The following is a 10,351-nucleotide window of genomic DNA, read 5'->3' on the forward strand; positions in this document are numbered from 1 at the left end:
TTGATGGCAGAAGGATGACAAGGTTCAAGGGGATTGTAAGAACTTGGAAGTGATAAAAAGTGAGGTGCTCTTCCTTAAAAAGATTAGAGCCTCATTTGAGTGTTATAAAGCAGAACTAAGTCCAATGAAAATATGCAGGTGTTCCAGCCTCAGAAGGAAGTTTATGTGTGTGCAACCAGACAGGGCAGGAATGACTTGCCTTCAGACAAGTTAAGAACTTTTGTGGCTTGTGGGACCTCTAGGAGTACATGTTACTAATACACACCTGATGAGAAGAACAACCTGCAAAATACTCCGGAACCCACAGCCCTTCTACAGCTTTTCTGATGGCTACGGCAGTGAAAAAGGCAATTCAAAATTGCTAGGATCCATCACAACAAATGATGGCAAAGATAGCCAGATTAAATCCTTTCCCTGAAACCTTGCAGAACTAACTGTTCATCCCTGCAAAGCCCTTAACTCTCAGAACTCCTCCACCCATTAGTATGCTAACACTGTGTATGGGCAAGAGAATTTTTATTATATAAAAATAATCACAGTTAGGAACTTGCACAAAAAATAGCAGGAAAAAATAAAGATCAACTTTGACAGAAGCTCATCCACATCCAACTCCCTTTCTGAGGTTTCCAGATGGCATCCATATCATCACTTGTTATGGAAGTCATGTTGATGGTGTCCTAAATGTGTCTGTCAATCGTCTTTCTGTTCTTGATGCTGATGTGGGCTTGTCCTAGTTAGAATTCTTGATGTTGTAAGACGATCCTTCTCTGATGATTTCCTAGGAGTATTTACTTTGGAATAAGTCAATCTTTTTTTTTTAGTCACCTAGCGCTGACTCCATGTCCCCTCACCAAAAAGTAGGAGGTCTGCACTGAAAGCATGTATTTCTTGGATGTTCTTAATTTATGAAGGTTGTTGTTGCTCAGATATTCATGGCTTGTTGACTATGCAGATAAGTAAAACTGTTTTCTTCCTGTTCCTCCTGTAATACTTCTCTCTGCATTCAGGTGTTCTGGAGTGCACATAACAAGGAACTTGGACTTATTTCATTGAAGAACAAATTTCTTTTGCACTGAGTAGTATTTTTAACAGAACAGGCCGTTCAGAATAATTGAGATAATCCAAAGAAGTCCAGCTACTCGCTACAGTTACCTTCTTCATGGCTAGCAGTGCAGAAATGATACAGCAGTTAGGGTGATGTGCATCACATGCCTAATCCTGGAAATGCTACCAGTGGCAGGTGCCACAGTCGCCGAGTATGGCTTGTGTCCAAGCTAGTAAGTCCTACCAGTACCTAAGACAGCGTGGGTGCAGAGCTCACTGGAGTCCATATGGAGGCAGTCCGTAAGAGGAAGGGTATCGCTGCATCGAGTGTGTCAGCTCTATGAAGAGCAACTTCATTGCTGAATTACTGAGCTCCTTATAGTGACATGCTCCTTGTTGCAGCTGGAGTGTGGTCTAGAAACATCTGCATAAGCTAGGTGTAGAAATCTATTTGAACCCAACAGGTTCAGGTTATTCACTTGGGTTCAGCCATGAGAGAGTGTTTGTGTTGGCTTTGTATTTCAGTCCCCAAGGACGGTCAGCACCCAGGCTGTCTCTCCAACATTCCCCCCAGCACACCCATAGGATGGAGGTGGGCAAGGCCTTGGGAGGGGACACAGCCAGGACAGCTGCCCCGGCTGACCAAAGGGATACTCCATTCCCTATGGCGTCTGCTCAGCAATAAAAGCTGAGACAAAGGGTGAGGAAGTGGGGGGCATTCACTATTTATGACCTTTGTCTTCCAGAGCAACTGCTGCTGGTACTGAAGCCCTGCTTCCTGGGAAGTGGCCAGACATTGCCTCCTGATGGGAAGTAGAGAATAAATCTTCTGGTTTTCCTTGCTTCAGTGTGCACTCCCTGCTTCTGCTTTATTACACTGCCTTTATCTTGACCCACATGATTTTTCCATCTTATTTTCTCCCCTCCCTGTCCTGCTGAGGGGAGCGATGGAGCAGCTTGGTGGGCACAGTCAACCAAAGTCAACCCACCACACTGTGTTTTACTGGTGGACTACTGGAGGTGTCTATTGGCCCTCTTCATTTAAATGAGCTTCAACTTACGTGTTAGTGTCATGAACATGTTCTCCAGCCAACAGGGAATATATGTTTTCCTATAAATGTTAGATTTCCCAGAAATACCTTTTTGCAGCACACTCCGGAAGAGTTTAGTGGGATTTTATGCAAGTACAGCTCAGTGAACCAACAGCATATTCACACAGTAAAATTTAACTTAATCATTCATCATTTTGATTAGACTCAGAACCAAAGAATCAAAGGTGCCCAAGATTTTACACAAGGTATCACTGTTATTTTGCATTAAAATTGCTACTTAAGCTCTAGATAACATCCCTGAAGACCTCAAGGAACACATACTGTAGCAAGTTATAACAAGAACCTTCACCTTGGCTGGTTTTGAAATAGTTTTTCAATACTGTATGGTTTCTATGTTTTGGGGGTTTTTTTCTGATCTAGAAATAAACTCTATTGGTTCTTTCACTGAGGGGTTCTCCCCAAGTCAACACTTGCTCTGCTTCCAACAGCACTGAGACAGCATTGCCAGATACCTGTCGCAGAAATTCCAGAACTGAATAACAGTGATTTTTTTTTCTGATGTATAATTTGCTCAAACTGGTCCACCTGCTAATAGTAATTTTAAGGATATTAAAAGGTCTCCATTTCACTAGACATTTTACCAGTTTCCTTCATTAATCTCACATTCTTCAATTCAATTTTCATTACTAATGTGGTATACAGGATTTTTCAGGATCTGACTTTCTTCTGGTTTGGCAAAAGGCCATCACATTCTTCAGATTAGGCCTCTTGTTGAGGCCAGCCCAGCTCCCAGTATTTCCTTCAGCAGCAAGACTTGGTTTGTGCAATGGGAAATCCTCCGAGTGTAGAGGTGTTGGGTGAGGATAAAAATATTACAGCCTCCCTAGCAACAGAGTTACCTGGGGTTTATCACTTCGTAATAACCCACTAAAACCCCATTATTATCCATTCCCAGATCCTCTCTCTCTTTCTGGGAGAGATCATGGTGGGTGAATCCCGGTTAGACTCATAACTCTCATAGAAAAATCATATAAGTAACTGGATAAACATTCCCCCTCCACCCTCCCCAAATTTAAACACTTGTGGTTTCTCAGTCACAGACCAGCTGGATGAAGATTCCTAGTTCCCAGAGCACCTGGATAAAAGGGCTACTAAACCCTTCAGAGTTTATATAATTTGTGCTTGCTTAGCATCTCCAAAGGGATGTATTTCCTCAGCTCAGCAAAATGTGAAAGCCAGCTATATTGTAAGACATAAAGGCTAATTTATCTGTAAAACCGCAGTCACGATCAAATGCAGATACTTCCTTCTCTACAGCGATGTGCTACCTGCACAAGCTGTAGGACTGAATTGCATGCAGGCATCAATTTCATCCCCACTCATGCAGAAGGTTTGTGTGGTATATAAAGGTGGGATTTGGTCCAGATTAGTTGATTTTAAAAGGAAAAATGCTGAAGGATCTTTATCTCCTGCACAGTTCTCTACACTAAAAAAGAATGCAAAGTTCTGATTTTTTTGAACATACAGAGAATCAGCCAAATTGACAGAGTTTTCATCACCAAGCTCCTTCTCACCAAGCACCCCACAAATATCTCTTCTCAGGATCACACTGCTATGTTTGTTTAGACTGCTCTGAGGTCTGCGTGCCTCTTTCACCATCTGGACTATCTCTCATCCTTCCAGATGCCACTGGATCAAAACCATTCTTAGTAAAGCCTGTGCTGGTTCCTGAGAAACTTCTGAGCAGCTGTCATTTCTCTTTGTTTTAGGCAGGGGGATATTTCCAGTAGTTTAGGTAAGAAGGGCTGCCTTCATCTCCGCTTCCAATACAGATAAACAAACCTGCAGATTTCTTGCCATACCTAAAAAAAAATAATTAAGGTCACTTTCCGTTATTTCAATTTGTTTTAATCCACCTTGTAGCCATATTTAAATTACCAGTGATCTCATAAACAAAGTTTTTTCCACAATTTAGCCTATTATATAGCAATTATGTAATTTTCTGTATGTTCATTACAAATTTTTAGTTCAAGGACAAGCCAAAATTAATTTCTTGTACTATATTTATTCTTGAATGTCACCTTTGCACTGTGACTTCCATTCTACACTTAGAAATCAGATTCAAACCCCACCCCCACCACTGGAGCCCCAACTACATGCTGCAACTCCATTACTTGGCTGAATAAGAAATGCCCTGACCAATACTGATGTTGTCACAGCTGAGGATGGGAAACCTCTCCAGCATAATGGATGAGGCATTGCCCATTCCAGAATAGCACCTGAAGTGATGCCAGATTTGCCAATTACCTGTACATCCAGGAGCTAGCAACAGATTCACCTAAGCATAATGCCTGGAAGTAATCAAAAACTGTGTAGGCTCTTCTGGAGAGCTATAAAGAGGTGCTTTCCAAACAGCACCCCTTGCAAACTGCCAGAGGCCATTCAGGTCAATGGGACCTGGTAGTATCTCATTCCCCTTTGTGTGGCTGCAGATGACTGCAGGAGGTAGAAGGTAGAAGAGAATTGGGACCAGGTGCCTGAAGTGTGTTTGGGTACCAGCACCACTGCTGCTCGCTTGTTTCAAATAGGACAGGGAGCACTCAATGGTACCATCATGTCAAATCATTGCCCTCTCACTGTTTGCCTTCACTTACAGTAGATTCTTCATAAAAGCAGGTGGGTCCATTCATCTCTGACTGGTCAGTCTACCATATGTGAGAAACAGTGGGCGGGGACTTGGTATCAGTGTGCCAGCTAAAGAGAACTGTTAGGATCATGGAGCTATGCAATTTGCAGTACTTGAGGGTCTCTCTGGAGTTTTTTTCTTCCCATGTGAAGATTTTCTGTCATGATGCACGCCCTGGCACACCGTACTGCAGTGAAAGGTAAAACCTGTGGGGATCACAGAATCACAGAATTGTAGGGGTTGAAAGGGACCTCAAGAGATCATTGGGTCCAACCCCCAATATACTGAAAGAGCCTAGCGAATGTGGATTAGTGCCAGAAGATAGAAAGGGGTCCACAGCCAGTGGTGGTCAGAGGTTACAATGGGTACAGAATCACAGAATGGCTCAGGTTGGAAGGTACCTCTGGAGGTCATCTGGTCCAACCCCCCTGCTCAAGCAGGGCCATTTAGAGCCAGTTCCCCAGGACCTGGGCAGCCTGTGCCAGTGCTTGGCCACCCTCACAGTGAAAAAGTGTTTCCTGATGTTCATAGGGAGCCTCCTGTGTTTCAGTTTGTGCCCATTGTCTCTGGTCCTTGGTACCTGGCTCCATCGTCTTCACTCTCCCCATTAGGTACTCGCACACACTAATAAGAATTTCCCCTGAGTTTTCTCTTCTTGAGGCTAAACAGTGCCAGCTGTCTCAGCCTTTCATCATAGGAAGGGTGTTCCAGTCCCTTAACCATCTTTGTGGCCCTTCTTTGGACTCTGTCCAGTACGTCCACATCTTGCTCATACAGTGCTGAGCAGAGAGGAAAGATCATCTCCCTTGACCCACTGGCAACACTACTCCTAATGCAGCCCAGGATACTGTTAGCTTTCTTCGCTGCAAGGGTACGTTGCTGGCTCATGTTCAACTTAGTGTCCATCAGGACCCCCAGTGCCTTTTCTGCAAAGCTGCTTTCCAGCTGGGCAGCCCCCAGCATACATTGGTGCCTGAGTTGTTCCTCTGCAGGTGCAGGACTCTGTACTTCTCCTTGTTGAATTTCATGAGGTTTCCATCAGTTCATTCCCCCAGCCTGTCGAAGTCCCTCTGGATGGCAACATGACCCTCTGGCATAACAGCCACTCCTCCCAGCTTTGTGGCATGAGCAGTCTTGTTGGGAGTAAGTACACCTCCCCATCATCCAGATCATTAATGAAGATGTTGAACAGGACTGGTCCCAGTATTGACCCCCCAGGGCACACTGCTTGTTCCTGGCCTCCAACTGGACTTTGAGCCACTGATCACCACCCACTGGGCCTAGCCACTCAGACAGTTCTCAGTTCACTTCTTACCCACCTGCCTGCTTACCCACCCCATACTTGAAAAACTTTTCTATAAGGATCTTATGGGAGAGAGTCTTGAAATCCTTACTGAAGTCTAGGTAGACAATAACCACTGCTCTCTTCTCATCTACCAGTACATGCCTTAAGCCTTCAGTCAACAGATCTTGAAAGTTAGATGCTCCATTATTTCATAGATTGAAGTTTTATAAAGAAAGCTTATATAGCCAGATCCCCTTTCCAAACAAGAGATATCTGCATTCAAAGCTGAGAAGATGCAGATGGGCTTGTAAAGCCCAGATAGAAGGTATTTTTTTCTGTACGACAGAAGAAGCTGTTATCACATTCTTGTTTCTCTCTAGATAAAGTGATTGCACACCAGCACGGCTGACAAAACCAAGCAGCCACACAAGATGCACAAGTTGTTACTTTTCTGCACACAGGCACAGAATGACAGCACGCTCCCAGAAGGATCTGTCATGGGTGGAAACTTAAGCCAGTACATTTGCAATGAGAAGAAAAATAGAGACAGTTCTAGAAGAGCAAAATATTTTTAGTTGGAAAGGGTACAATAAGGAAGAAAGCATCTACATTTTTTAGCAAAAAGAAAAGCAGCATATGGTAAAACTGTCTAAGAAAGTTTGATGGCTTTAATGGGTGGGAAGAGTGAAGAAGGCAGAACCAGAATACAAATGGCTGTAACAGGCTCCACAAACTGAAACACTTGCTAGCATTCATGAAGGTGAAGGTGAGGAAATGAACAGTTCCTCAGCCTAATTCACACACAGATAAGAAAACCTGGGGCCCTGGGCAACCCCACTCACCTTTTGGAATTATATTGCTGAAGGAAAATGCATTACATCCAAGGAAAAATTCAGAGTCAAGTGTCATTATGTCAGCAAAGAGGTTTTCCATGGACCCGGTTGCACTAAGGCACAGCGTGTCTGTCGAGGTGTAACTGTTTGGTGTCACTAGAGGTATCTCAGGATTCTGACAGTTTGCTGTTGACAGTGAGGGAGTCGCCTGGCAGACACAATTCTGTGTTCTGTGACTGAGCCTTCCATGAAACCAACCAGCACAAGGTATTACAGTGCTACCATCACTGACCTGATGGGAGGGATCCCATAAACCCAAGCTGAACCTCACAGGCTATGTTATTTAATTTCTACCAAACTATGTAGACATCACACATACCTCTCTTGTTCTTTATGGCTTTGTTTTTTAGAAATTTTTTTTGAAGTCTCCTAACTGGCTCTTGTTTTCATTTTCCTCTATGTGCTGGCTGTGTTCCTTATTGTCTCCAGCAAGCCCAGTATCTGCTAGCTCTCTCTTTACTCGTATGTCTGTGGGGTTTTTGTGTTGATTCATATGGAAAACTTTACAAGTCTGTAAGGTTTCAGCAATATGCCTGTCTGAAGGGTGACTGCTGGCCCTCCAAGCTTGTCCTCCAAGGTTTGTAAGAAGAGATTTACACACATTCAGAATTTTACCTAATATTCTACTCCGCAGTCAGAATAATTCTTTACTGCGTCAGACCTTTGCTGAAGCTGATGATAATGGTGTAATTAGAAGACTGGCAGTATGCATTCTGCTTTAGTAGACAAGTCACAGCCTGGAGTGGAAATTTAACTGCACATCAAATCCTGATTTTTAAGCAGGACTTTAATACAAGGGCAAATTCCTCAGATTACCTCTATTGTCCTACTGTCTTCTTTTCAGTTAGCCAGGTTGGTTCCCTTACCTTTTAACTGCACTCCTCTATCCTCTTTTTCCTTTAGGACGACATCAAATCTTTGTCGGTCTCACACAAAAATCTGTTGGATCTGCAACTAACGAGTCTCTTAACTGAGGCCCTGAAACATCTATTTGAACACACATCCGACTAACAGGAAGCACGAACCATTATAAACTGCAGGCTTAAACTCAGCTTCAGAAATTTTTGAAATCTGGCCTACATTATATTCGGTTGTGCAACTCCACCAGATGAGGAATCAAGAGTGAGAAGCTGATGCACTTCAAGACCTATTGTAGTAAAAGTCATCAGATGACCTCCTTCCTGTTAAGGATAACAATCAGGTACATCATCTTCCTGTTGCTCTTCAGAGGTATTTTTGTGTAACTTTTTGAAGCCTCCTCTGGTATTCAGTTGCCTGGATTGGTTTTTGCATGAGGATAAAGGCAGGTCTTACTATTTACTTACAGCGCTCGTACATCCTAAAGTGAATGTCAAAGGGAAGTAGAGCCACAACACATTTATAATAAATAATAGCATTCTGTAACACCCTCCAGCTCATTATTAAGTAATTATTTCTACAGGCACACAGAAAATTAAAAAAACCCTTAAAATCTTAAGTGCTTCTTTAAACATGGTATTGTAAATATACTCTCCATCGGTCCTGTGGAATTTACCCAAGGTGTTGCTGGTAACAGAGGTGACTGATGAAAGTGATGGGAGACCTGACTAGTCTCATGCTTGGAGCATGAACTCCGTGGAGCTGCCTTTTCTAACAATCCGCTGCAGCCTGACATGTTTCACCTCATGCATTCCTTCTCCTGCCTTCGAATCCTGCGTGACAAATTGGCACACCAATTGAGGGTGAGAAGTAGGGGAGAGATGGCTTCCTCAGGGAAGTTTCTCGGAAGGACACACAGTTCGGCAAAAGACTCGCATTGTAATTCCTTCTCCAGTATGTGACCGGGCAGAGGTGTTTATGTGATGTTACAGGGAGGGACACATGTCCCAAATATGACATAATTCTGTGAGCAAGGGAGATCTTAGTTCTGATGCATCTTGTTCACATCTTGTGACCTGGAAGGACAGCTGGGTGGGAAGTGACAGTTGCCACATGAAAATCAAGGAACAGAAAGTAAACTGTTAGCATGAAATCTTAATTTAAAAAGATAGTTTAAATCTGCTTTTTGTAGAGGGTCTTTGTGCCTTTTCCCTGACTGATGCTCCCTCCCCCAGCTGAGACCAAATACTAAGCTTTGCTACTGTAAATTGTAAAAACAAAATTAGAAATGAGGCTTATGATGAAGGAAAGAAATAAACATAATTTAGTAGTGCTAAAGCCTTTTATGACTGAGGCAAAACAGATGTTATACATTTGTCCCAGTCCTTGTATCCTGTTTTGAAAAACAGCCACAGACTTTTGAGTTGCCAGTCACGGAGGGGCTCTAAGGCATGTGGTTCTTCTCTCCCTTCTTGATGCCTCCAAGGGAGTGGATCCATAAATTGACCCAGGTTACAACTCCTGGAAAAACAGAAACAAGACTATTTTTAATCTGGATCAATCCCCTGATATAGTTCATCATCTTGCTCCACAAACAGCACAGCTGAGGGCATGGTGCGAGGGGAAACAGACTTGTACAGGGCAGCTGGGAGCAGGAAACCTTTCAGACAGCGCTGTCATTGCAGCCCATGCTTCATGGTACTCAGCTTGTCATGGCAGCTGTTAAGATCCGAAATCCTCCTCACTGTAAAAATCACCTTTTATTTTTGTTTTGATGGGGTGCTGAAGAAATAGGTGGCTGCCATGCTCCTCACACTACAAAGGACACAGGTGACAAACTTGTGCAAAGCCTGGAACTTTCCCTCTGACAGTGACTGAAGTAATATACTTAAATACATAGGAGTTAAGTGGTAACCCCATTTACCTTGTATAAAGAACACTTGAAACCTTAATAACTAATAATTTTGTTTAAATGCCATTCATGGTATTCCAACTATTAATTACTACTGTACATACCATGCAGTGTCTGTGTAGACCTTTAGTTAACAACTGGGACAATAAATTACGGCTTAAAACATTGTTTATGTCAACTAAAGGGTAAAAAGACTGCTGCTAATCTGAAGCAAGAAACACATACAATGTTATTGGAGATGTAGGAACCTCAGTAAAGTCATACAGACTTTTCCTTTGGAAGTTAAGCAAGTTAAGCTTTATCAGAAAGACCCTGGAGCACAGCCCCTCTGAGCTCATGGTCATGCTTGGCATCATGCCTGCACGTTCACTGTGGCCATCACTTACACAGGTCAGGTTTAGCGGACGTGGGTAAAAATGTACTAGTGTTTTTTAAAACATTGTAACTTACAAGAATTTCAATGTAATTTTATTATTGTTAGTATTATATGACTGTATTTTTACATAGTTCTTCACATTTTATTAGTATATTAAATATATTTTAACTTTAAAAGGACATTTCTGAGGCCTTCTTTCAATCACTCCTCCTGATCCATTTGCTACTCCTTTTGTTGTACCAATA

Source organism: Gallinula chloropus (assembly GCF_964237585.1).
Source record: "Gallinula chloropus genome assembly, chromosome: 1".
NCBI lineage: Eukaryota > Metazoa > Chordata > Aves > Gruiformes > Rallidae > Gallinula > Gallinula chloropus.